This window comes from Phacochoerus africanus, chromosome 1 (genome assembly GCF_016906955.1).
Source record: "Phacochoerus africanus isolate WHEZ1 chromosome 1, ROS_Pafr_v1, whole genome shotgun sequence".
NCBI lineage: Eukaryota > Metazoa > Chordata > Mammalia > Artiodactyla > Suidae > Phacochoerus > Phacochoerus africanus.
The window spans coordinates 85522089-85548388 of NC_062544.1; positions in this window are offsets into that span (position 1 = coordinate 85522089).

The following is a 26300-nucleotide window of genomic DNA, read 5'->3' on the forward strand; positions in this document are numbered from 1 at the left end:
AGTTCAATGAAAGACATTAGGTGATCTACCAGTTATTCTTCTTTTTTGTTCTTCTAGGAGGCCTGAACCCTTGATCCTTCTGTTCATACATGGGTGGAATGCTTTCCAGATCACTGCATGGCTCTCATTTGAGACCTCATTTCACCATCACTTTTGGGATTGCTCATTTCTTGGTTTCCATGTTTTCCTCATTTTGTTTCATTTCTTGTTTTATTGGGTGATACTAATGTGCTTCCTGCGAAAGGGTGCATGGGAGGTAAAGTTTTTGAGACACCGTATACCTTAAAATGTCCTTATTCTATTTCACACTTAATTGGTAGTTTGGCTGGGTATGGAATTCTAGTGTGGAACTCATTTTCCCTCAAGGTTTGATTATTTATTTATTTATTTATTTATTTATTTATTTATTTATTTTTCCTGCACCTGTGGCACGTGGAAGTTCTTGGGCCAGGGACTGAAACTGCAACAAAGCAGTGACCCAAGCCACTGCAGTAACAACACCAGATCCCTAACCTGCTGTACCACAGGGGAACTCCCTTCAAGGTTTTGACATCATTGCTTTATTGTCTTCTAGCTTTAGAAGTGCTCCCATTAGGAAACCTGATGCCACTATTTTTGCCAGTCTTTATTTCCCTTCAGAAAGTTTTTAGGATCACTTTATATGTGCTATCTTGAAATGTCAGTGTGGTTTGACTTCCTAGTCTGTTTGGGCTGCTATAACAAAATATTATACACTGGGTAATTTATAAACATCAGAAATTTATTTTTCACCGTTCTGGAAGCTAAGTCCATGATTACGTCTCCAGAAGATTCTGTGTCTGGTAAGAGCCCACTTCTTGACTAATAGACAGATACTATATTCTCACAAGTGGAATAGACCTTACTATATTCTCTATATACTATATATATATACTATTTATATACTATAAATAGACCTTACTATATTCTCACAAGTGGAAGGGTGAGAGAGCTCCCTGGGGTCTCCATTATAAAGGTACTCATCTCATTCACAAGAAGTCTATCCTCATGCCCTAATCACCTCCCAAAGGCCCAACCTTAAAATATACTGGGTAAATAGATTTCAACATAAGAATTTTAGAAAGACAGTAATAGTCTCAAGCACTTAATAATACTTTTATTTATTGTGCTGGTTACTTTATAGCTCTTTTCAACCTGGAAATTCATAGCCTACTATTCTGAAAAAGTTTTCCAATGGTTTCTTTAATAATTTCTTCCCATCTCTCATCTCTCTTCTCATTTTCTGAAATTATTATTAGTTGGATGTTAAACTCCTGGGTTTCTTTTTTTTTTTCCTACGTTTGATCTCTTTATATATTTTTCTCCTTTCAAAAATATTGCCTCAACTATATATATCAAAATTTCAGTAATTTTTTTCAATTTTTGCTATTATATTTTCAATTCCCAAGTATTCTTGTATGGACTCTGGAACCAGACTACCTGTGTTCATAACCCAGCTGTGCTGTGTAATCTTGGTCAAGTTACTTAACCTCTCTGTGCCTGCTTGCTCATCTGTAAAATAAGGATAACAGAACCTAACTCATGGGGTTGTTATGATGATTAAATGGCTTAATATTTGTAGAGAACTTAGTGTATTGTTTGGCACATATTGAATCCTATGTAAGTATCAGATAAATACAATAAAAAGCACCTTGTCCTTATTTCATGGAAGCAATACCTCTACTTTTCTGGAAACAATTATTGTCTTGTGCATTGTTTGTGTTTTTTCTGCTGTTTGTTTGTTTCCATCTTTGTCCTTCATGTCCTCTCAAATGTCTGGTGATTCTTAGTGTACATCACATTTAAGATGAACACTATATGAAGCCAATTGGAAGCTGTATATAAGAGTATTCATTTTCAATTGTTTGCCCTAACGGATTACCACAAATGCAAGGCTTAAAATAACACAAATATATTACCTTACAATTCTGCAGGTTAGAAGCCCAACATGGGTCTCATTGGGCTACAAACATGGTGTTGGCAAGGCTGCCTTCATTTATGAAAGCTCCAGGGTAGAATCTATTTCTTTGGCTTTTCCACTTTTAGAGGTTGCTTATATTCCCTGAGCCATGGTCCCTCCTCCATCTTCAAAGCCAACAATTACATTCCTAGTTGGACTTCATAGTCACATGTCCCTCTGACTTTCCTCTTTGACTCTGTTCTCTTACGTTAAGGATCCTGGTGATGACATCAGGCTCATGTGGATAATCCAGGATCTTCTCTGTAGGGTTGGCTAATTATCAACTTTAATTCCATCCACAACCTTAATTCTTATTTATCACATAACTTGACACCTTCGGGTTCTGAGGATTAAGTCGTGAATATCTTTGAGGGGCCATCATTGTGCCGATAACAGCTCATGAATATCATCAACTTGTGGGCTTCGGTGAGCAGTGGTATTTCACTGGTCACCCTGGACTATATGTATATATAATTCTCTTCTCTAGGATGGGTTAGTTTCTCAAGAGAGGATTAATTGAAACTCTGACAGTGGGTGGGTCAGGGCATCAAACCCAGCTGCCTACTTTGTGAAGTGTAATGGAGGAGTTCTGCCATTTGGTAGGATTTATCCTAAACTCCAGTTTCTGGTACCAGGAATCCCCTCCTTCCTCTATTTGCCTGGTGATCCCAGGTCAGAGCCACTTAAGAAAGTGAAACTCCAGTCTCTCCAATCTCTTTCAGGAGTCAGAGAGGGACCATTAGCTGTCTGGCTAGGTGGAGTATGTGAAGAAACTGGAAATCTGATTTCTCCCTATGTAAACTTTTTTCTCATTTAAAAACATTAGTTTTTGACACAATATAAAAAATATTGTTAAAATTGCTTTCAGTAAAAGAGTTTTCTTATACTCTTCACCCAGATTCACTAGGATCATCCAGAATGATTAACAGTTGCTTTATTATTCCTGATCGCAGTGTAAAAGCAAGCTGGATCCTATTTTCTTGACATATGCATTAGTTTCCTATTGTAGTCTTACCACAGACTTAATGGCTTACACAGCACAAATTTATTGTCTTACAGTCGTGGAGGTCAGAATTTTGAAATTGGCTTCACTGGGATAAAATTAAGGTATTGCAAGACTGTCTTTTTTTTGGAGGCACCAGGGAAGAATTCATTTCCTTGCCTTTTCCAGCTTCTGGAGGCTGCCCACATCCCTGGGTTTGTAGCCCCATTCCTCCATCTTTACAGCCAGAAGACTTGCATTTCCAAGTGTCTGTCTGACTCTGATTCCTATTTTGCCTTCCACTTCCACTTTTTAGGACCCTTGAGATAACATTGGGTCCACCTGGTTAATCCAGGATAAATTTCTTATGTAAAAGTCAGTTGATAAGCAGTCTTAATTCCACCAGCAAACTTATTCCCCTTTGCCATGTATGATAATATATTTGGAAGTTTGAGGACTAGGATACAGACTTCTTTGGAGGACCAGGATTCTGCCTATCACAGCATTCTGCCAATCACTGCCATCATTCTTTAAGCAAGTCAGTATTTTCTGGAACAACAAGATATTCCAGTCATATACCCATTCCAGCAGGGCACTTTCTCTACCCCTGGCCTGAAAATATCCATCTGTTATCTCGTTTAGTCTTTACAGCAACAATGATAGATGCTATTCTTACTCTTGTTTGATAATGACATAATATGAAATACAGAGAAGTTAATCAACCAGCCTGTGGTTGACTTTTACGCAGCTAGAAAGAGACTGAGATTAAGAATAGGACTGGAATCCAAGTGTATCTTCCTTCATGCCTGCATTCTCAACTCCTAGATTACTTGGTACAGGTTGGAAACCTCAAAGGCAAAACCCATTTCAAGTTATTGGTTGGTCTAGGGAAATAGAATTTACACTTACTGTCAAGTAGTAGATATAAATATTTTACAGTAGGTGCTTGAGTTTTGGAATTTCAAGTGTGAATGATAATTCACATATTCATATGAATAAGTAAAGCACACATAATAAGTGCTTAACAATGATTTCCTGACTGATAGAACAATGAAATGTGTAATAATATTCTTTTATTGTCCTTGAATAAATGGAAATCTATGTACTGAGTTGCTTGAGATAAGTAGTCTTAAAGCAATCAAATGTATGTATTTTTACAATATAAGTTTAATAATTGAATTTATACAACTGAGTTAAGTTCAAAACAAGCTTTAAGCAACTTTGTTCACATTCTTGATAGGAAGTTAGTGACTCGTTTAAGGTTTGACTTGGGGAATATTTCCTCCAACTTAATTAATGATGTTGATTTTGGCATAACATTTATTTGTTTGCTTGTGTGTGTGTGTGTGTGTGTGTGTGTCCATGCACACATAAAGATGATGTGTATGAATTAACAATATGGCCCAGACTTGATTGAGCTCAGTATAACAGGAAACCGTTGGGATATTAACCACTTGCCCCAACCAGTATTTATAATAGAAATAAGCCTTTACCATAAAGCTTCTCCAACAGGCCTTGTAACTATAATGGCACTAGCAGGTGCCGCCACAATAAAGAAGCCAGCCTCCCCATGAACAAATATTAAATTAAAAATATCAATCAATCTGTAGTCTCAGTTCTGGCCCAGCATCATTTCTTCCAATAATGGCAATCTCAGGGTTTATCGGTGCATTGTTAACAAGTTAAAGACCTTTATCATTATTTTTTTGAAATAGACCAGGCAATTGGGCCTTTTCCTTTCACAACTGCCACTTTGGAATTGGTATATAAATGTTGATGGACCTGATGGTTTGAGGGCAAGTCCTTTGGCCCTAAAAGCTGGCAGGGAATGGCAATGTTTTGCAGGGTGGGATGGTGACTCTTCTAGGAGAGCCAAGAAAACTGTTAATTTTTCAGGACCTGAGGTCCCTGTGTGGTTCAACTGACCTCACAAAGGCATCTTTCCCCCTCCTGCTTTGTCCCTGTCTCCTCTTTCTAATGGGTTATGATCCAGCCTTGGCTGCCAGGACATCTAAGCTTCTTTCTCCCTTTTTGTTTCTCTGCCCCTTCCCTCTCATGTCCATATTATGAGACCCCATACCCTTTCTCATACTATTCCCCACTGAGGCAATAATTGCTGGTGGGAGCTCTTCTCTGGCTTTGGGCTGTAGTGCCAGGCAGTCCATTTGGTGATGTGGGGACTATCCCTGAAGAATGGTTTGGGAGCCTGCTATGAAATTACGACCATCACTTGAAGTAGGAAGACGTTACTATTCAGACTGCCATGAATCCACCCAGCAATGGGATGGGTCACGTATGTTTACTATCTGGGTTCTGAAGTTCTTACAGAAGAGCCTGTCTTGATGTTCAACCCAAGTGTCACTGTAGTGCTGGGGGCTTACAATTCTGTGCTGTTAGGGTTTAGGTGCCATTACTGAGAATTGTCCAGAGCAGTGCTTCTCAGACTTTCAAGTACTGGGATCAGCTGGGGTTTTTTGTTTGTTTTTAAAAATATTTTACTGAAATATAGTTGTTTTATAATGCTGTGTTGGTTTCAGGTATACAGTTAAGTTATTCACACACACATGCACACACACACACACATATTTTTTTTTTCTTTTTTGGGGGCCGTACCTGTGGCACATGGAGGTTCCCAGGTTAGGAGTCAAATCAGAACTACAGCTGCTGGCCTACACCACAGCCACAGCAATGCTGGATCCTTAGCCCATTGAACAAGGCCAGGGATTGAACCCCCAATCTCATGGTTCCTAGTCAGATTCATTTCTGCTGTGCCACAATAGGAACTGCTATATATTCTTTTTCTACATTCTCTTCCATTACTGGTTATTATAAAATATTAAATATAGTTTCCTGTGCTATACAGTAGGTCTTTTTGGTTATCTATTTCATATATACATATATATACTTGTATATATATAGTAGTGTGCATATTTTAATCCCATTCTCCTAATTTATTCCTCCTCCTCTGTCCACTATGATAATCTTAAGTTTGTTTTCTGTGCCTGAGTCTATTTCTGTTTTGTAAATAAGCTCCTTTGTATCCTTTTTTTAGATCCTTCATACAAGCAATGTATGATATTTGTCTTCGTCTGACTTACTTCACTTAGTATGATACTCTTTAGGTCCATCCATGTTGCTGCAAAAGGCATTATTTCATTCTTTTTATGGCTGGGTAATAGTCCATTGTATATATATGCCACATATTTTTTACCCATTCAAAACTTAAAACTAACATCATACTCAATGGGGAAAAGCTGAAAGCATTTCCTCTAAGATCAGGAACAAGATAAGGATGTCCACACTTACCAGTTTTATTCAATATAGTTTTGGAGGTCCTAGCCACAGTAATTAGAGAAGAAAAAGAAATAAAAGGAATCTAAACTGGAAAAGAAGAAGTAAAACTGTCACTGTTCACAGATGACATGATACTATACGTAGAGAATCCTAAAGACACCACCAGAAAACTACTGGAACTCATTGATGAATTCAATAAAGTTGTGGGGGTATTTTAAAGAGCCAGTTTGGAATTCACATGGTATCCAGGAACCTGTGCTTATAACAAACTCCCATGTGATATTGATGCTGGTGACCTGTGATCACAGTTTGAGCAGCAAGAACTAGAGAGAGATGAGTTGGGAAATCTTCAGAAATGCCCTATACTTTTCTTCTGGAGAACTATGGGAATTGCCCTTCCTCTAGAAGGAAACATGTGACTCTTTTTTTCCCTAGAAGTTTTCTAAAACTTGTCTCTTCAACCAAATCACTGGACATTTAGCTAGCTAGCCAAAGAGAAAAGTTGTATACATACTTTATGTGTTTTTTTAGTTATAATTACTCTAAAAATAGTGTCAGCACACCATTCTTATAATCAGGTGTAAGTTATAAATTTAAAAAAACCCAAGAAAATCAAAAGACCATTAAAAGACATAAAGATACGTTATATTTCTCCATCACATCCACACACAATTTGTAGCACTATTCCTTGGATCAGGAAGGGGTTTGTGGATAAGTCACATTGGGAAGAAAGTGATAATAAATAAATAAATAACAAAAGCTATATTTACTCAATTTTTTTGTCTCTCACTGAATGAAAGGCCCCATTCCCCCATTTCATATGTTTTCATTTTCATGTTGATAAACAAAGAAAAAGTTTAAGATATCCTCTGAAATTCTGGACACATTTAAAACCAATCAATCTTCTCTCTTCAAATCTTTGCGCTGGGAAAAATCTCCCCCCAAAAAAGACAGAGGATCTGAGGTGCTGAAATAGTTCACCCAACTGAGGCCACAGCTCTGCTAAAATACCTGTAAGACACATGCAGCTGGCATTTTTTAAACATATTTTTGAATTTAACATGAACTTCCTGTACAACTTCCTGGCACATGTTTTGTTATTCCACTGAGAGTGTCTAGAATTGGATAATACAGTAATTTATAAGGGGAAACAGTGAATAGTGAGAGATTCTAACGTAAAACTGAATATTGGGAATCCAGTCCCCACATGTAAAGGTCAGTGTGTGTGTGTGCAAGTGTGTGTGTGTGTGTGTGTGTGTGGTGTTGCCGTTGCATTGTTTGGGGTGAGGAAGGGAGAAAACTATGGCAGAGTTGAAGCAGCACTGAATATGTCTAGTGTTTTAATTCCAAAACATCCAAGTCCTCTGAGACTCGGTTTTCTCATCCACAAAACAGGAACAGTAAGGGGTGCAATGTAGTTCTCTGCTTCGCATGTTGGTTTTGAAAATCAAATAACACAAGATATATAAATGAGGTGATATAGAAAACCATCCACAAACCTACAGCAAAATTTTATCCAGATAGGACTCAAAATCCTAGCATCGAGGCATCCCCAAGTACTCCAGCCTTGTGGCCTTATGCTTTCTTGAAGCACCAAGGAAGAGGGTTCAAGCCCTCATTCCATATACGTCAGGAGACCTTGCCCTCACTCCCCTCACAAGCTCCAACCCAACGTCTCTGAAGAGTCTCAGTGGACTCCCCTTACTTCTAGTCACTAGTGTCTCCCTTTCCTCTTATTAATTAGAATCTTCATTTCCTTCACATCTTGCCTTCAGTGGTTGTCTTTTAACTCTGTTGCACAACATCCCCTTTGCTTTGGTTTTTGTGTGTTTTGCTGCTTGGCTGCCAGAGCAGTTGCGATGGTCCTGCTGGTCATAAAACGACTTCCTTACAGCAGTTCTGGCAAAGAAGACACATTAAATTAAATATTAGATGGCACTTCTGTTCTTAAAAGTCCCTTGGTATTCTTGCCACAAAGATTTTATCACCGGCAGCTTCCTTTTAAGAAATCCCCAGTGATGTTATTGGCCATCTTCCCTCCTCCTCCTCTCTTCTCCCACTCATTCTTGTTTGGTCCATCTATCTTTTCTCCTCTTCCTGCCCTACTCTTTGCATTTAGTTCAGCTGACTAAAGAAATCTGCCCCCTCTTGATTTTTGCTTCAGATCCACTTAAAAATGCTTCAGAGTGTATCATGCTCAATCAAAGAACATGTTTTCCAGTCCTCCTCCTTTTAGCATGGTGTTGACCTGTATGGGCTGAATTGTGTCTCCCCCCAATTCCTATGTTAAGGTCCTAATCCTCAGCACCTCAGAAGGTGACTGCAGAACCTTCATATCTCTTGGTTCTGCATCTGTGGATTCAACCAATCTTGCTTCAAAATTTTTCAGAAAAGGAAAAATTCCAGAAAGTTCCCAGAAACCAAACTTGAATTTTCTGCACTGGCAACTGTTTACATAGCATTTACACTGTTTTAACAACTACTGACACAGAATTGGCATTGTATTTGGTATTACAAATAATCTACAGATGATTTAAAATATACCGGAGGACATACATAGGTTATACGCAAATACTGTGTCATTTTATATAAGGAATTATATAACCCACTGAATGAGGCCAGGGATTGAACCAGCATCCCCATGGATACTATGTTGAGTTCTTAACCCACTGACCACAGTGAGAACTCCAGTGCCTACTGTCCTGGACAGCATGGTTTTAATAGCTCCACACACTGCTATGAATTTTGAAATCACCACTCCTTTGACATGGGTCAGCTGAAATCTCAGGCAGAAGTGCAAAGGAGCAGCATAAAACTTTACTGTCTTTTTTTTTTTTTTTTGGTATTTTTAGGGCCTGGAAGTTCCCAGGCTAGGGGTCAAATCCAAGTTGCAGCTGCCTGCCACAGCCACAGCCGCAGCCACAGCAAGGCCAGATCTGAGCCTGACCTGCGACCTACACCACAGTTCACGGCAATGCTGGATACTTAACCCAGTGAATGAGGCTAGGGATCAAACCCGAGTCCTCATGGAATCTAATCGGGTTTATTACCACTGAGCCACGATGGGAACTCAAAACTTTGCCTTCACATTGTAAGTTATACCAACTTTCCCTCCGAAAGTCAAAGAGACCAGAGTTGGTGTTTTTAAACATTTTCCCCCTTCCCATCACAAAGGGATTATCATGAGGGAAATAGACCTACCAGTTTCCTATACCAGCGGCTGTTTTCAATCCTAATTCAGACTTCCCAGCTGGGTTTGGCAACTATTAACCTTTCCCTCCAGCTCAGCTCACTACATGGCTGGTTTCAGGTGACTCTTCTCTTTGATCCTCTCACTGTTCAAGGCCCTTTCCGTGGTCCCATTTCTAAGATGCTCCTGACCACTCTGGGCTTCATTTTCTTGGAATCTCTCTAACATATGACCATATCCCCTAGCTTTTAAGTATTTTAAGTCTGGACCTTATCCCCTAGCTTTTAAGTATTTTGCATTTTGCATCACTTACCATTGTTTCCCATGCATTTATCTTATTTTTGCAACTGAATTACAGGACACATTGTAGTTTAGAGGGAGGAGCATATATAGGTCTGGGTTTGTGCCCTGTCTCTGTTGCTTACAGTCTGTGTATCCTTACATGATTTATTTAGCATCTTTGTGCCTCCATAAAATAGGGATTAAACTACCCACTTCACAGGGTCTTTGTAAAGATTAAATGCCAGAAGGAGTCCCCAAAGCCTAGTCCTCAGTAGGTTCTCCATAAATAGCAGCTGACATTGTCCCTTATATCGCCCAATTTATTGAGCCTCTATTACACACCAAATGCAGTGCTCAGTCCTGGGGATTCAGCTGTGAACAAGACAAGCTTAATATTCTGAGAAACAAGGCCCATGTCTTACATTTCTGTTTTATTTCAAGTTTCAAAATAGACAACAGAGTGTATGATAAGCATTTAGTAGATACTTATCTATATAACAATATGCAACATAGATTGAAAATTTTAGTCTATTGTGAGTAGGTGTGGGGTTTGGTACCTGGTGGCCAGGGTCATAGGAATTTTCACTATCTCTGATTTCCTTCTCAGAAGATATTCTTCAGAAGTTCCTTGGTTTGACTGAATGCCACTATACTGTATTTTAAGCGGTGTTTTGACAGTTGAAGGTCAGATTTACTTTCCTATAAGTTTCACTTGACTGTCATTCTAGATCGTTTTAGTGTTTAGTCTGTATTGCCAGTAGGCACTCAGAAACGTTGAAAATTACATGGAAGGGCAATGGAACACAGGAAATTTTAGAATAGGAAATCTCTGTAAGTCTGGTTAAATCTTCAATTGTGCCACCCCATAATTACTTCCCTTTGTGATGCTTATCTCCTTAAAATATATAGTATTTGTATAAATACACACATGCATATGTACAGTACACATATATTAGCAATCTCAACCTGCATGGTAGTTTGCACTGTAAATTTTCCCTTGTCTTTGTAAAGGAATCCCCCTAAAACTTACTTAATACCATGTTCTTTCTAGGCTTAAGTACGATCCCCCTCTTTTTTCTTTGTTTTTGGCTTTTAGTCCTTGCAAATCTTCCTCTATCCTGCTACCTTGGAATTGAGGGCATTCTTAGTGAATTCCCTTTACATTTGCTTTCTTTTACAGAGGAAAGTAGAGCAATTGTGTTTCCAACCTTTGTAAATAATTAAGGTCCTTGAGTCCTTGTATCATTCTGGTTGCCCTCTGTTGTACCTTCTTGATTTCAATAATATTCTTTTCATATTAATGCGATCCGTCTTGTAGGACTGCTTTTGCTGCATTCCAAATGGAAACTCTCCTCCTGCCCTCTCCATTATAACACAATAACTGTTGTTGACCTGTATTCTGACGCTGTGGAGCCACAGTTCCATTTCCTATTCTTCAGATGCTGGAATTTTCCCTACTGCTTTTTCTTTCTATGCTATCTTTATTATCCAGTGACCCAAACTTCAGGGCCATCTTTACCTCCTTTCTATCTGTCCTTGGTCACCAATAGTCACCTGCAAGAGGCAACTGCTTCCACTAAGAAACCATGCCTGTGGAAGCTATAAATAGACTCAAGAAGGGTTTGGAGGCAATAAGAGAGAGAGCCTTAGTGCACTCATGAAGGGAAGGAGATAAATTGCTAATGTTTTCTGGGTGCAAATGAAGCAACTGGCATGTTCAAAGAAGGCCACTGCCACGTTGGTGCCGTTGCCAGAAACAAATACTGCCCCCAGTGGACCTAGGCTGTGAACTGCTATGATATTTCCTATGCCCTTTTCTGACATATCTGGGGTTTTCCAATTCTTTCCTAGTCTCTACTGTGCTCTGTTTCTGGTTTATGTCTTGAATTACCAGAACATTCTTCTTTCTCAACTCCAACACACTCTCTCTATCAACTCCAAACTCTTCTGCATGTGGCTGTCAAAATAATTCTTCATGCCTGGCACTGGGATCAAGGTATTCAGTGGCTTAATCCTCCAGTGGCTCTTCATGTCTCTAATCAAAATCTTCTTCTGGGAGTTCCCGTCGTGGCGCAGTGGTTAACGAATCCGACTAGGAACCATGAGGTTGCGGGTTCGGTCCCTGCCCTTGCTCAGTGGATTAACGATCCGGCGTTGCCGTGAGCTGTGGTGTGGGTTGCAGACGCGGCTCGGATCCCGCGTTGCTGTGGCTCTGGCGTAGGCTGGTGGCTACAGCTCCGATTCGACCCCTAGCCTGGGAACCTCCATATGCCACGGGAGTGGCCCAAGAAATAGCAACAACAGCAAAAAAGACAAAAGACCAAAAAAAAACCAAAAACAAAAACAAAAAAACTTCTTCTGTTGCTATTGAAGGCCTCCAGCTACTAGAACTGACTATCCTATTTGAAGGGATCCTATGCCATTTCTTTACCTTCTTGTCACCCACTTACTTCTGCTAGATTTGGTCCTCTGTCACTTATTTCTCACTTTCCTTCTCTCCAGTAATCTCAAATTTATGTTTTAAGATCTCCCCAACATGTTCCAAATCCCATTTCTCCATTTCTTTAAATTATGGGTTAAAGTTCAACCTTAACTAAAAATTTTTCTTAAATAACCTAACCCAGTCAGAAACCATTATACCAGTTCTATGCTTCTTTCAGATATATTCATGTGATAATGGTAAAATGTAAATATTTGTTTAAAGCCATGCCTCCCTCCACGTTCAAATAGTTGTATTCATTTTAGATGTGCACATTCAGTCCAGAAGTATCAAAGCAGTTGGGATTCTGGGGCAGTTTCCATGACTATAGTCAGCTAATCTGCAAATTTGATTTCAAAAACTAAATTCTAGTAACTTGTAATAACTTGGCTAGTACATTGATGATTTTTTAAAGCAAATATGAAACTATTAGAAATATATGAATAGCAACAAAACTTTTTATCATTCCTAAGATTCCTAAGAGATGTTGTGTATGGTGGATGGTGTGTGTGTGTGTGTGTGTGTGTGTGTACATAATGAGAGAAGAGGTGGGGGTATCAAAATGAGCTAGGCAAGATTAAGAACACACATCTCTGAGATCCCCTTTATGCCATTCAGGTTGCCCTTTGATGAACTTTTTTTTTTTTTTTAGGGCTCTACCTATGGCATATGGAAGTTTTTGGGCCAGGGGTCTAAATGGAGCTGCAGCTACTGGCCTACACCACAGCCACAGCAGAGCTGGATCTGAGCCACATCTGTGACCTATGTCACAGCTTGCAACAATGCTGTGAGTAACCCACTGAGTAAGGCCAGGGAGAAAACCCACGTCCTCACAGACACTATTTTGGGTTCTTAACCCACGGAGCCACAAAGAGAATTCCTAATGAACCTTCTTGATCTCAGTGACTTTCTTGTCTCATTGATGATGACCATTTTATGGGGTTGCTTTTATGGCATCCCAAGTGGAGCTGTTCCTCCAACAACTATCACTATATTGTTATTACATGCATTGAACTGCATTTTATGGCTGCCCGTTCATGATTCAAAGGGTAAAAAATAAAACAACAGTTCAATGCTATTTTATACGTCACTTCTTTTCCCTTGCTTCCTACCTTTGGGGGGAAAAGGTAGAATATTCTCACCTCTGGTGATTTTGTGGTGAGAAAACTCTCATGCCCTCTAGTGATAGCGAAAGTAGTTCCCACTCTTCTGAAGGGCATTTGCCAATATATATCTAGAGCCTGTATTTCCACTTCTAGAAACCTATTATGCCCAATCATAAATATAAGAGTTATATGCAGTGGTGTTGGATTGTGTGTAAATAGTTGCACTATGATTTATATTGTTAATGGTACATAGTGTAATCTTTCTCTGTTACTTTAGGCACCATATTAGACAACTGTGTCCAGAAAGCAGAAGTTCTCATTACAGGATGCCAGACAGAGACAGGATCTCAGGACCTCTTAGAAATTAGAAAAACAGCAATATAAAAACCCCAAAGAATTTCTCCTTTGGAAGATGGAAAATCCAAATTTGCTTTTGAGGATTATCAAGTTGTTGACTAGAACTAATAACATCCTAGTGACCCTCTACTCCACACTAGTGACTCCATACTCCATACTAGTGACTCTCTACACCTATGGCTTTCCTTTTCATAAAGCAAATAATCCTCTCTGTTGTTGAAGCCACTGTTATATCCAGTTTCTGTTATTAACAGCTAAAAATAATTCCTAACTGAAGAAAGTAACTTATATGATAGTTAAAAGCCAGCAGAGTTTGGAACATTCAAGTTATAACGTGTAAATATTCTAAACTCATTTTTAAAAATTTTACTTAGGAATGTGCTATGGCTTTGTGTGTCATGTTTAAAGATAAGCAGTAACAATAATTCCCAGTGTGGCTCATCAGTAACAAATCCAACTAGTATTAGTGGGAAGTGGATTCAATCCCCAGCCTTGCTCAGTGGGTTAAGGATCCAGTGTTGCTGTGAGCTGCGGTGTAGGTTGCAGACACAGCTCAGATCCGGTGTTGATGTGACTGTGGTATAAGATGTCAGCTACAGCTCTGATTCGACCCCCGAGCCTGGGAACTTCCATATGCCTCAGCTTTGACCTTAAAAAGACAAAACAACAACAACAACAAAAATACAATACATTTTAGCATGAAAATTTAAATTTAATTTTAAATTAGTATGGAAATTTAAATTTAATTACTAAGTCCTAATTAGCAAGTTTGTGTTAGCATGGAAACTAAAATTTAAATTTCCATGCTAATACATACTAATACAGAATTCTATACAAATATACATTAGTATGAAAATTTAAAGCATGCCCACAGATCTGATTTTATTGGTTCACTGCAAGAAGCTTGGATAAAGGATTAGTATTAAGGAAACCTGCAGAGTTACTGGGGGTTCTAGCTTTTGGATCTGCCACTAGCTAGTCCTACAATCTCGGGAAAGACAAAGAGTCCCATTTTATAGGGAAGAAAACTGGAATATGATGAAGTTTGGTGGCTTTTCCAAGGCCCTTAGATTTGCTGACCTCAAACATCTATTCGAGTCTTAAAATTCTATCTGCTGCTGTGTTTCTGATCTTAGCCAAATACTGACAACTTCTACTTCAGGAGCCCTGAACTTCATCAAAGCTTTCTTTTTTATTCACATTCTGGAGATGAAGGGCTAAAGCTATATATGGAAACAGCAAAACAGATAGTCTCATGATTCAGGAAAAATGGCATGGGTAGTCTCCAAAATATACCAACAACTCGTGAAGCTCAATATCAAAAAAACATCATGAAGCCCAATCAAAAAATGGGCAGAAGATATAAGCAGACATCTCTCCAAAGAAGACATACAGATGGCAAAAGACACACACACACACACACACACACACGCACGCACACGCACAAAGACACTCAACATCACCAATTATTAGAGAAATGCATATCCAAACTACAGTGAGGTACCATCTCACTCTGGTTAGAATGGTCATCATCAAAAAAATCTACAAACAATAAATGCTGAAGAGTATGGAGAAAAGAGAACTTTCTTACACTGTTGGTGGGGACGTAAACTGGTATAACCACTATGGAAAACAGTATGGAGCTTCCTTAAAAAACTAAATATAGAACTACCATATATGATCCAGCAATCCCACTCCTGGACATATATCCAGAGAAAACTCTAATTTGAAAAGATACGTGCACCCCAATGTTCATCGCAGCACTGTTTACAACAGCCAAAACATGGAAGAAACCTAAATGTTCATCAACAGAGAAATAGATAAAGAAGATGTGGTACATATATAAAATGGAATATTACTCACCATAAAAAAGAATTAAACAATGCCATTTTCAACAACATGGATGGACCTAGAAATGATCATACTAAGTGAAGTAAGTCAGACAGGGAAAGACAAATATCACATGAAATCATTAATATGTGGAATCTAACAAAAATGATACAAAAGAATTTACAAAACAAACTGACTCAAAGATTTTGAAACCAAATTTATGGTTACCAAAGGGAAAAGGTGGGGTGGGAAGGATTAATTAGGGGGTTTGGGATTGACATGTATACACTACTACATATAAAAACAGGTAGGTAACAGGGACCTATTGTATAGCATAGGGTAATCTACTCAATACTGTGTAATAACCTAAATGGGAAAATAATCTGAAAAGGAATGGATATATGTATACATATAACTGATTTACTTTGCTGTACACCTGAAACTAACACAACTTTCTCAGTCAATTATACTCTAATAAAATTCATTAAAAAAAGAAAAGAAAAAAGACAAAATGGACTTTGGAATCATTTAAAAAATAAAAATGGTGGAGAGAGGGTTTCTTTGTGAAAAGAGACACTATTTCTATGGATTTAATGTGAAAATGATATGCTTTACTCAATTATTTTATCTGCATGGCTCCCTTAGGTATTCAGGTTTGTGATCCTAGAGTCCACAAAACTTTACCCTTCCAAGTAGCCCAATATCCTGTGACTGTCAACTGGGAAGTAATTGTTGGTTCATATTAGGAAGTGAGTTTAACAAAACAAATTTGCTTATACACCTTGATTAAAAGATGGAATTTTTTAATAAAAAAATGATGGATATGATATATAATATTCATAAGCAATAGATACGTGTGTGCATAGAATTTGAGAGCTGTAATTAGGACAACCATTTTAAGGTAAGGCTCTAGATCTGTGCTACACAATATACTAACTACTGGGCACATTTGTTTCCATTTTAACTTAAATTAAATAAAATGAAATACAATTTTAATGGGGAGTTCCTGTCATGGCACAGCAGAAATGAATCTGACTAGGAACCATGAAGTTGTGGGTTTGATCCCTGGCCTCGCTCAGTGGGTTAAGGATCCGATGTTGCTGTGAGCTGTGGTGTAAGTTGGCAGATGCAGCTCGGGTCCCGTGTTGCTGTGGCTGTGGTGTAGGCCGGCAGCTATAGCTCCAATTAGACCCCTAGCCTGGGAACCTCCATATGCTGCAGGTGTGGGCCCGACAAGACAAAATAAATAAATAATATTTAAAAAAATGAAATACAATTTTAAAATCCAGTTCCTGACCAACAAGGGCTTAATTTCCAAAATATACAAATAACTCACACAATTGAATATTAAAAAACCAACAACCCAATAAAAAAAATGGGCAGAAGACTTAAAAAGACATTTCTCCAAAGAACATATACATATGGCCAACAGGTATTTGAAAAGATGCTCAACATTGCTGATTATTAGAGAAACGTAAATCAAAACTACAATGAAGTACCATCTCATACTGGTCAGAATGGTCATTATCAAAAAGTCTACAAATAATAAATGCTGGAGAGGGTGTGGAGAAAAGGGAACCCTCCTACACTATTGGTGGGGGTGTAAATTGGTGCAGCCACCAGGGAAAATGGTATAAAGTTTCCTTAAAATACTAGAAAAAGAGTTACAATGTGATCCACAATTCCCACTCCTGGGCATATATCCCAAAAAAGATGAAAAGGCTAATTCAAAAAGATACATGCACCACAATGTTCACAGCAGTATTATTTATAATAAGACATGGTAGCAACCTAAAGGTCCATTGACAGATGAATGCATAAAGAAGATGTGGTTGTATGTACATATTGGAATAATAGCCATAAAAAGAATGAAATAATGTCATTTGCAGCAACATAGGTGGACCTAGAGATTATCATACTAAGTGAAGTAAAGCAGGCAGAGAAAGGCAAATACCATATATCACTAATATGTGGAGTCTAAAAAATGATACAAATGAACTTATTTACAAAACAGAAACAGACTCACAGACATAGAAAACAAATTATGGTTACCAAAGAGAAAGTCAGAGAGGGGGAATAAATTAAGAAGGAGTCTAGGGTTAACAGATACAAGCTACAGACTCAGACACAGAAAACAAACCTGTGGTTGCAAGAGGGAGGGGGCTGAGGGAGTTGGATGGAATGGGAGTTTGGGATTAGCAGATACAAACTATTGTATATAGAATGGATAAACCACAAGGTCCTACTGTATAGTACAGGGAAATTTATTCAGTATCCTACAATAAACCATAGTGGAAAAGAATATGAAAAGGAAAATATATATTGAATCACTTTGCTATACCTCTGAACCTAACACAAAAAAAACTAACACAGAATGGTAAGTCAACTATACTTCAATTTAAAAAGAAAAAAAAAAAATCCAGTTCCTGCATCACATAAGAAATACTCAATTGTTCCAGATGGCTGCTGGTGAGCATATGGGACAACTTAGGTTAATAGAACATCCCTGTCACCACAGAAAGTTCAGTTTGACACTGCCACCCTAGACCAGTTCTTTTCAACCGTTTACACCTCCAACACATCTAAGACCTGTAATGGGAGCCCATTAAAAACAGTGCCCTCCACTCCCCACTGCGCTTATTCCTAGTGGGCACCTCCTGCTCAAAGAAGAGAGGGTTAACAGAGTCTGGCGGAGGGGCAGCTCCAAAGACTCCCCAGGTTACTCCCGTGTGTGGTTCCCCTGAAAGTCACTGTTGCTAAAGGCTTACAGGCCTGTGCTTCTCCTCCTTGGCTACATGTTGGAATCTCCTTGGAGTTTTTAAACCTATAATATCTGGGCCCAACTCCCAGAAATGCTGCTTTTCACTGGGTATTGGGATTCTTAAGGGCTTCCTGGGGGATTCTTGTGGGCAGCCAAGATGGGAAAAAAAACACTGTGTTAGTGATTTGTATTTAGTAATTAATGTATTAACACTAAGTTAATCCCATTAGGAAATTATGAATAAGAAATTTTATTTTATTTCCAGGAGCACCTTATAATGGGTTCCCTTTAAGCTGCTTTTTACAATATATATCATTTGTAGTTACTTTAACTAAGAGGTCACCAACAAATAAAATTTGACTTGATTATCTAAAATTATTATTAAAACAGGTGGATTTCAAATTAAAAACCTTTCCAATGACTTTCTGTAATTGAATAAATTTGTCCCTCTCCTTAGCATTTGCTGTAAACTCTACGATCTAGCCATTCTAAGTTTCACAACTATGATGCCCTCTGGCCTCTGAGACTTCACCTGTTTAGTTCCCTCTGGTTAAAGCACCTTTTCCTCTGACCACCTTCCCCCAAGCTGCCATTTCCTTTCCCTTAAAATGACTTTCAAGTCTTAGTGTAAACTTCCCTTCTTCAGGAGAGACTTCTCTAGAAGTCTCTAGACTAAATTATAAGGCTAATTTATATTAAATTATTTAGACTAATTTATAATATAAATTATATTCCCAATAATTTTGGCCAAATATCCCTATATTTCCTAGCTTCTTAGAGTTATGGGACTTTTTCTGACCAATGGCTGGAGAGCAGAAAAGGCCTGCAGCAGTTCCACCAGCTGTGTCTCATTGACGGCTGATTCTCTCTCTCTCCCCTCCCTTCTAGGGTGACAAGTAACATTCCAGATGGCAGAGTCTCCTTCAGCCTGAGCCTCTCATGACCAGATGCAAGCAGAGCCCTAGGCTGGATGCCCAGGTGAGAAAGACATCTTTGTTGTGTTGAGTTTTCATGCTTACTTTGTGGCTACAGCATAGCCTAACTTAACTGGATTGAGACTGTCAGGTCCATATGGGCAAGAATGACATCTGTTCAATCCCCAGCACTTGATTCACAAATTGGCACATATTGGTTGAGCAATAGGTACATGATGAATGAAAGAATGAACAAGAGAGAGAGAGAGAGATGAGAGCTAATTATATCTTACTCACCAGTGTATGCAGAGCACTCTTTCTATAGTATGTAGGCAAAGCTCACTTTTGTGATAATTACAGAGAATATAAGGTTGAGCCATTACTTATAAGGATAAATTCAAAGAGCTGAAGCTAGAAGGAAATTTAGACATCATCTAATTCAGGAGTCTCTGAATGAGGTCAAAGGAATGTCTACACTCAAACAAGCTGGGGGTGTTTTTAAAAATTGTCTAGATTAATGAATGGGCATTGCCAATTCTATCATTCTGGAATGTCATTCATCACCACAGAGGGAAAAGAAGGCCTAAGAATCAAATGTAGGCATTTACTGGCTCCTGGAATTGCCACATACCATTTCTACTCCCCAAAGTCAAAGTAAATCAACAGGTCTGGAATTTTTTTTTTTTTTTTTTTGGGCCTCACCCTCTGCACATGGAAGTTCCCAGACCAGGGGTTGGATCAGAGCTACAGCCCCTGGCCTATGCCACAGCCACAGCAATGCCAGATCTGAGCCACATCTGTGACCTATAACACAGCTCAAAGCAACACCGGATCCTTAACCCACTGAGTGAAGCCAGGGATTGAATCCACATCCTCATGGATACTAGTCAGATTTGTTTCTGCTTTGCTGTAAAAGGAACTCCCTGGATATTTGCATTTTTAGCAAGCACTCAGATGATTTTTGCTGCTAGAAGTTTGAGAACCACTAGTTTAGTTTCAGAAATTGGGAAAGGCAAAGTGAATGTGACTGCATTGCTACACTCAATGCTCTGTGGGGCAGGTGAGGAACAGTGGTGGTACCTTCATAAAATCATTTCTGGGGAAATTCCACCACTGCTCCACATGGAGGTGCCCTTCCAGATGGTGTGACAGAGAGCAGAATGGGTAAAAGTGGCTCTCGGGAGTCAGATTCTCTGGTTTACAATCTGGCTCCATCCCTTCCTAGATGCCTAGACTTTAAGGTGGTTGTTTACCCTCTCTGAGCCTCATTATTGTCATCTGTGAAATGGGGATAATAACAGAATGCACTTCATAGAAGTATTTTGATGATTACGTGAGATGATATTTATAAAGCACATGATACAAAATATGGACTTAATATATATTAACTATGATTTTAACATAACTATTAAGAAGCTGGCTCCTGTGCTTTTCTCAATCCTTTAGAATACTTACTGTTTTGGGGAAACTTATAGTAGAGGTATCTGCTCATGAGAAACATAATTAGACCCTGAGTATAAATAAATTTACAGTACTGCACTGGCCTTTATCAGAGTCTCTTTTATGATACATTCAGACCCTACCTAAGTAATCCTGATATGAAAAAATGCAGATGTACACAAGAGATATATTAATAAGTTACTATTTACTTGATATATTTTTCCTTTTTAATAAAAGTTTCCTATAAAGTCAATTTGAAGAGAAAAATTCCTGTGGTGCCTTTAAATTATGATTGGTGTTCCAAAAAAAAAAAGAAGAAGAATTCATAGGAAAACTTTTAGAGATATGTTTACTGTACAAATGAAAAAGTTCTTTTTTCTTTGTTTCTTTCTCAAGGCTGTCTCTCGTGGTGGTATATCGTGGCTATAACTGTGCATCAGCAGAGCACTGGGACTCTAGTTGATTGGGTGATATTTCACTTGGAGGTATGAGATTAAAAAGGACATCAAGATTTAGAATCAGGAGTTCCCACTGTAGCTCAGTGCCCATGAGGATGCAGGTACTATACCTGGCCTTGCTCAGGCTCAGTGGTTTAAAGATCTGGCGTTGCTATAAGCTACAGCGCAGCAGGTTGCAGATGTGGCTCAGATCTGGTGTTGCCATGGCTGTGGCGTAGGCTGGCAGCTGCAGCTCCAGTTCCACCCCTAGTCTAGGAACTTCTACATGCCACAGGTGCAGTGGTAAAAAGAAAAGAAAAAAAGAAAAAAATTTAGAATCAAAGAGTTGTTAGCATTAGAAGAGAACACAGCTTCAGTGATTCTCAGATGCCCACATATGGATGGGGATCAGCCTGGGACAAAGTTTTCACTGGTCCATGGTTCAAAAAGAAAATAAAGGTAATGTAATGCGGTTTCCCTGAAACAAGGATAATGAGGTTTCTTCAAATGAAAGGGCTGTTCTTTTTGATATTATGTCTTCTTATTCAGGAGTTTAAAATTTCCTGTCTTTTATGAAATGCTGGCTATACTATAACCATCTTTTATGGTCCTCACTGGGTAAAACAAAAAGTTGGCACTTTTACACTGGCTCCTGCATTCATTTTTCCACTTACCTTAAAAGTCCCAGAAAGATTCAAATTCAATCCTGATTTTCAAAGAGAGCTCAGGGATCAGAGGAAGCAAGTCACCTGTGCAAGAGTGCACAGGTAGTGTCAAACCCCATTCTCTAGATGCCGTCTGCTGCTTAGGACACTTTCCTATCATCTCTGCATCTTCTGTCCTTCCCTCCCATCAGTCTGCCTTTTCTTAGTCATCTCATTCCGGTATGATCTGTATTTATGCCCTCTTGCTAGAGTTTTGTTCCCAGTGTATAATAGCATTTTCTTTTATATAACTTTACTATTTATTATTATTCTTTTTTTTTTGTCTTTTTTGCTATTTCTTTGGGCCGCTTCCGTGGCATATGGAGGTTCCCAGGCTAGGGGTCGAATCGGAGCTGTAGCCACCGGCCTACGCCAGAGCCACAGCAACGCAGGATCCGAGCCGCGTCTGCAACCTACACCACAGCTCACGGCAACGCCGGATCGTTAACCCACTGAGCAAGGGCAGGGACCGAACCCACAACTTCATGGTTCCTAGTCGGATTCGTTAACCACTGCGCCACGACGGGAACTCCCTATTCTTTTTAGTTTATAATAATTTTTATTTTTTCCTTTATAGCTGGTTTACAGTGTCCTGTCAATTTTCTACTGTACAGCAAGATGACCTAGTCACACATACATGTATACATTCTTTTCTTCTCACATTATCATGCTCCATCATAAGTGACTAGGCACAGTGAACCTTTCCACAGAAAAGAAAATCATGGACATGGAGAACAGACTTGTGGTTGCCAAGGGGGATGGGGGGGAGTGGGATGGACTGGGAATCTGGGGTTAATAGATGCAAACTTTACTATTTTGTCCCTTCTATAAACATGAACTTCGCTACTTAGTACTTAATTGGGTTGTTGGGACTAAGTGGTAATTTATTTATTTATTATAATTAAAAGACCCAGTTGAAATTTGTTTTTCTAAATGAATAACATGGAGACGGGCCTGTTTTTTTTTTTTTTTCTTCTAAAACACTACCTCACACTAAGACTTTGTGTAGGGGGCACTGAGGGTAACCTTTCAGCCCAAAAGAAGTTATATGTTATCACAGGAGACTTTGATGGACATATGAAGGTATTTGACATGGAATTATCTGTTTCTCAAAATACAGCCTACCCTTCTTTTTGTTTGAAAAGTAGACAACTAGGTAAGCAGAGAATGATAGCAAAACTCCGTTTCTTGCATTTTCATGAAGCAAACTCTCACCCACTAATGCTGTATATGATTTAGCACAGGGTATGCCAGCCAACAGCCAGACTCTTGTCAAGGCTGCTCTTTCATTTTTTTTTTTAATAAATAAAAAATTGGAAACACATCTGAGTGAATCTTGTATGGAGAAATTACAGGGGGGAAATATTCCTGTGATCATGTTGGGGGAAAAACCCACCATCAGCCTGGCCATGACCAGAAGATGAGGGCTCTTACAGAGCCCTCTTTGTGTGCCTGCTGAGGCTGGATTATTCTCCCTGATGGGGCAGGCTTTGCCTGTACTCTGCAATGTGTCCTCCAGCCCTTGAGCCACACAAGGTCAGTGGTCCAGCTCAAGTTTCATAAAGAAGCTCAAGGCTCTTCCACGGTCTTGTTTTTTCCATTTATCTCCTCTGGTTTTGATTTTCCTCTTTTTTTTTTTTCTTTTCAGGGAGAAAAAAAAATCTTTTCAAATGGCTCTCTTCAATTCCTGGTAGTTATTTGTGCCATGATAAAGATTTTTTACTTTATTTTTTTCTATTTCTTTTCCTTTTCTTTCTTTTTTTTTTTTTTTTTTGGCCACCCTGAGGCATATGGAGTTCCCAGGCCAGGGATCAGATGCGAGCTGCAGTCAAGACCTGGGTTATAGCCACGGCAATGCCAGATCCTCAACCCGCTGTGCCAGGCTGGGCATTGAACCTTCATCCCAGTGTTCCCAAGAGGCCGCTGGTCCCTTTGTGCCACAGCAGGAACCAAGATTTTTTTACTTTAAATGTTTGTATATGTCCACCACGTGTTCGTTGCTTTCTCATCTACATGCTCCCATTTATTTTATTTCTATACTGTATGTGAGGATTTCTATGTGCATATAAATGGTTAGTATTGTGTGTATGTATTTACGTATACACACATAAACATTTCCATGATTTTCCTTTCTTCCTTTCTTTCTTCCTTCTTTCCTTCCTTCCTTCCTTCCCTCCCTCCCTCCCTCTTTCTTTCTTTCTTAGCCATGCTTGTAGCACGTGAAAGTTCCAGGGCCAGGGACTGAACCAGCATCAAGGCAGCAACCCAAGCCACTGCAGTGACAATGCTAGGTCTTTAACCCACTGTGTCACAAGGGAACTCCTATTTATTTTCATTTTATGTCATTTCTCTCTATTTTTTATTCCCATGTTTCATGTGTACATATATACCTACATACACATAAAGCATATAAATAAGAAATAAGAAAGAAATAATATAAACTTTATCTATTCATATATTTGAGATCCCTTATCCTACTTACAGGAAAAGCCTTAGTAAACTTTGTCAAATCAATACATTTATAGACAGACAGATAAAATATAGACAATTAAAAAGTTAGAAAACAGAGAAAACACCCATGGAAAATAATATATAAAAACCCAAGAAGCAGCACAGTGCAGTATACCTAGCCTGCTATTACCATCATATATTTATACATCCAATGTGTTTTCCTAGCCAATGCAACTAAATTCACAGGCTGAAAGTAATCAGTACCTTTCCTGGATTTAGCAAATTGTCCTGTCCTACTGTAACTAATGAATGGAAGAGAGGTGTACCTGCTATAAACTGTAAACTTCAAAAAATATGTATATCCCAGTTCTGAGCAGTCCTATTGGAATATGATTTCTTTTTTCTTGTTCTCTTCTTTTTTAATTTGAAAAATGCCTCTGCTATTACCTGTGGAAGGCACTGAACATTCACACACTGTTTTGTATCTTGCCTGCCCTCAGAGACTGCACATTTAAATCTCATTTGCTTCAGCAGCTGCAGGACTGCTGAGATGTGACAGTCCCTTCAATATCTAATTTCCCATGGCCAGAGTGGTCTGGATCAAGCTCTAGGACAATTGGAGTGGCACCCACACAGGAAAACCAAAACCAAACAATAACCTAAAGCAGAGCAAGATTCTTTCCTCCTCATTTTTCTTACAAGAGAGATAAAGACAATGAGAATAGGTTGATATTTGATGAATTGGTTCTATTCAGAGGAGTGCTATCATTTTAATGTCCTTTTTTTTTTTTTTTGAAAATGCACCCACAGTCTCTGAATTCCCATTAATGCAAAGTTCAGATAAAGCTGATGAAAAGCATCTGCCATCTTGATCGTTGCCATGGCAGATGGCGCCAGCCTTTCTGCTTTTATCAGTATTAGTATCAGCACACACTTTGTGTTCCAAGCTGAGATAAAAATCATTGAAGCTGTACCTGGAAGAGGCAGTGCCACACCGCAGGCCCCGCTGCTCTGCATCTTGACAGAATTGCCTACATCAAAGCCACGCACGACATATTCTTGCGGTTCATTAGTCCATCAGCGAGGATGGTTGTTTTGCAGACTTGGAGGATGAGTGTTTTTTGTTTTTCTAAAAAATTTGCTCTACACTTTGCCACGCATCTTCTTGGACTGTGTGTGCAAGCACATCTACCAGTGAGCATTTATGCTCTCACCTTGCTGGCCTTTGGGAAGTTCCAGGAGGACACTCAGTGTCAACTTTGGGAACCTAAGAATAGTGTGCAAAAGAAGGACCCTTTGAGCCCTTTGAGCTCCAGAAGAATGCCAATGGCTTCCTTTCAGCTGACTTTGCAATGCTGACCTCTCTTTCCATCACCTTCTATCGTAGCTGCCACTGCAAAGTGCCACATGTGGGTGACATAGAACTGAAATCCTGTACCATCTCACACTTGGCTTCAATCCAAGTTCCGCAGCCTCCTTTACAGTGGCTCCAAGGGCCCTTGTTTATTCCAAACGTCCCAAAGATGTGACTTCAAAAAGTTAAAGGCTCTCCGCCAACCAGCTCTGTGTTGTACTTTTCCAAACATATTGACAGAACCTCCCCCACCTCTTGCTTTCCCCCTCTTTAAATTATGCCTGCAGTTATTTTTGGTAACATTGTTGCCTGATAAATAGAGGGCTTGTGAGATATTAAGTTATTATGTAAGTGTTAGCTCCACAGCCTGATGCACCATTTGGCTGGTGCATGGGGGGAGATGAACAGTAACACAGGGGAGGAGGGCAAGGGAGTGATTTTCAATTAAATTATACTTACACATCTCTATGACATTAATAATAAGGGTTGGGAGCCATTAGAGTTGGCTGCACTGGCTTTTCAGGCACCTCCAAGAATACTTTAAAAAATTATTTACGAAATGAAAACACAAAAGTGACTTTCTTATTTTTCCTCCTTTGATTAAGAAGACTGGCTTCAACAGCCCAGTCCCAAATACTGGCTCCACCATGTTCTAAGTGTGGGACTTGGGGACACCTACTTAACTTCTCTATAGCTGGTTTTCCTCCTTTATGAGAGGAGATTATACTCACAACTATCTCG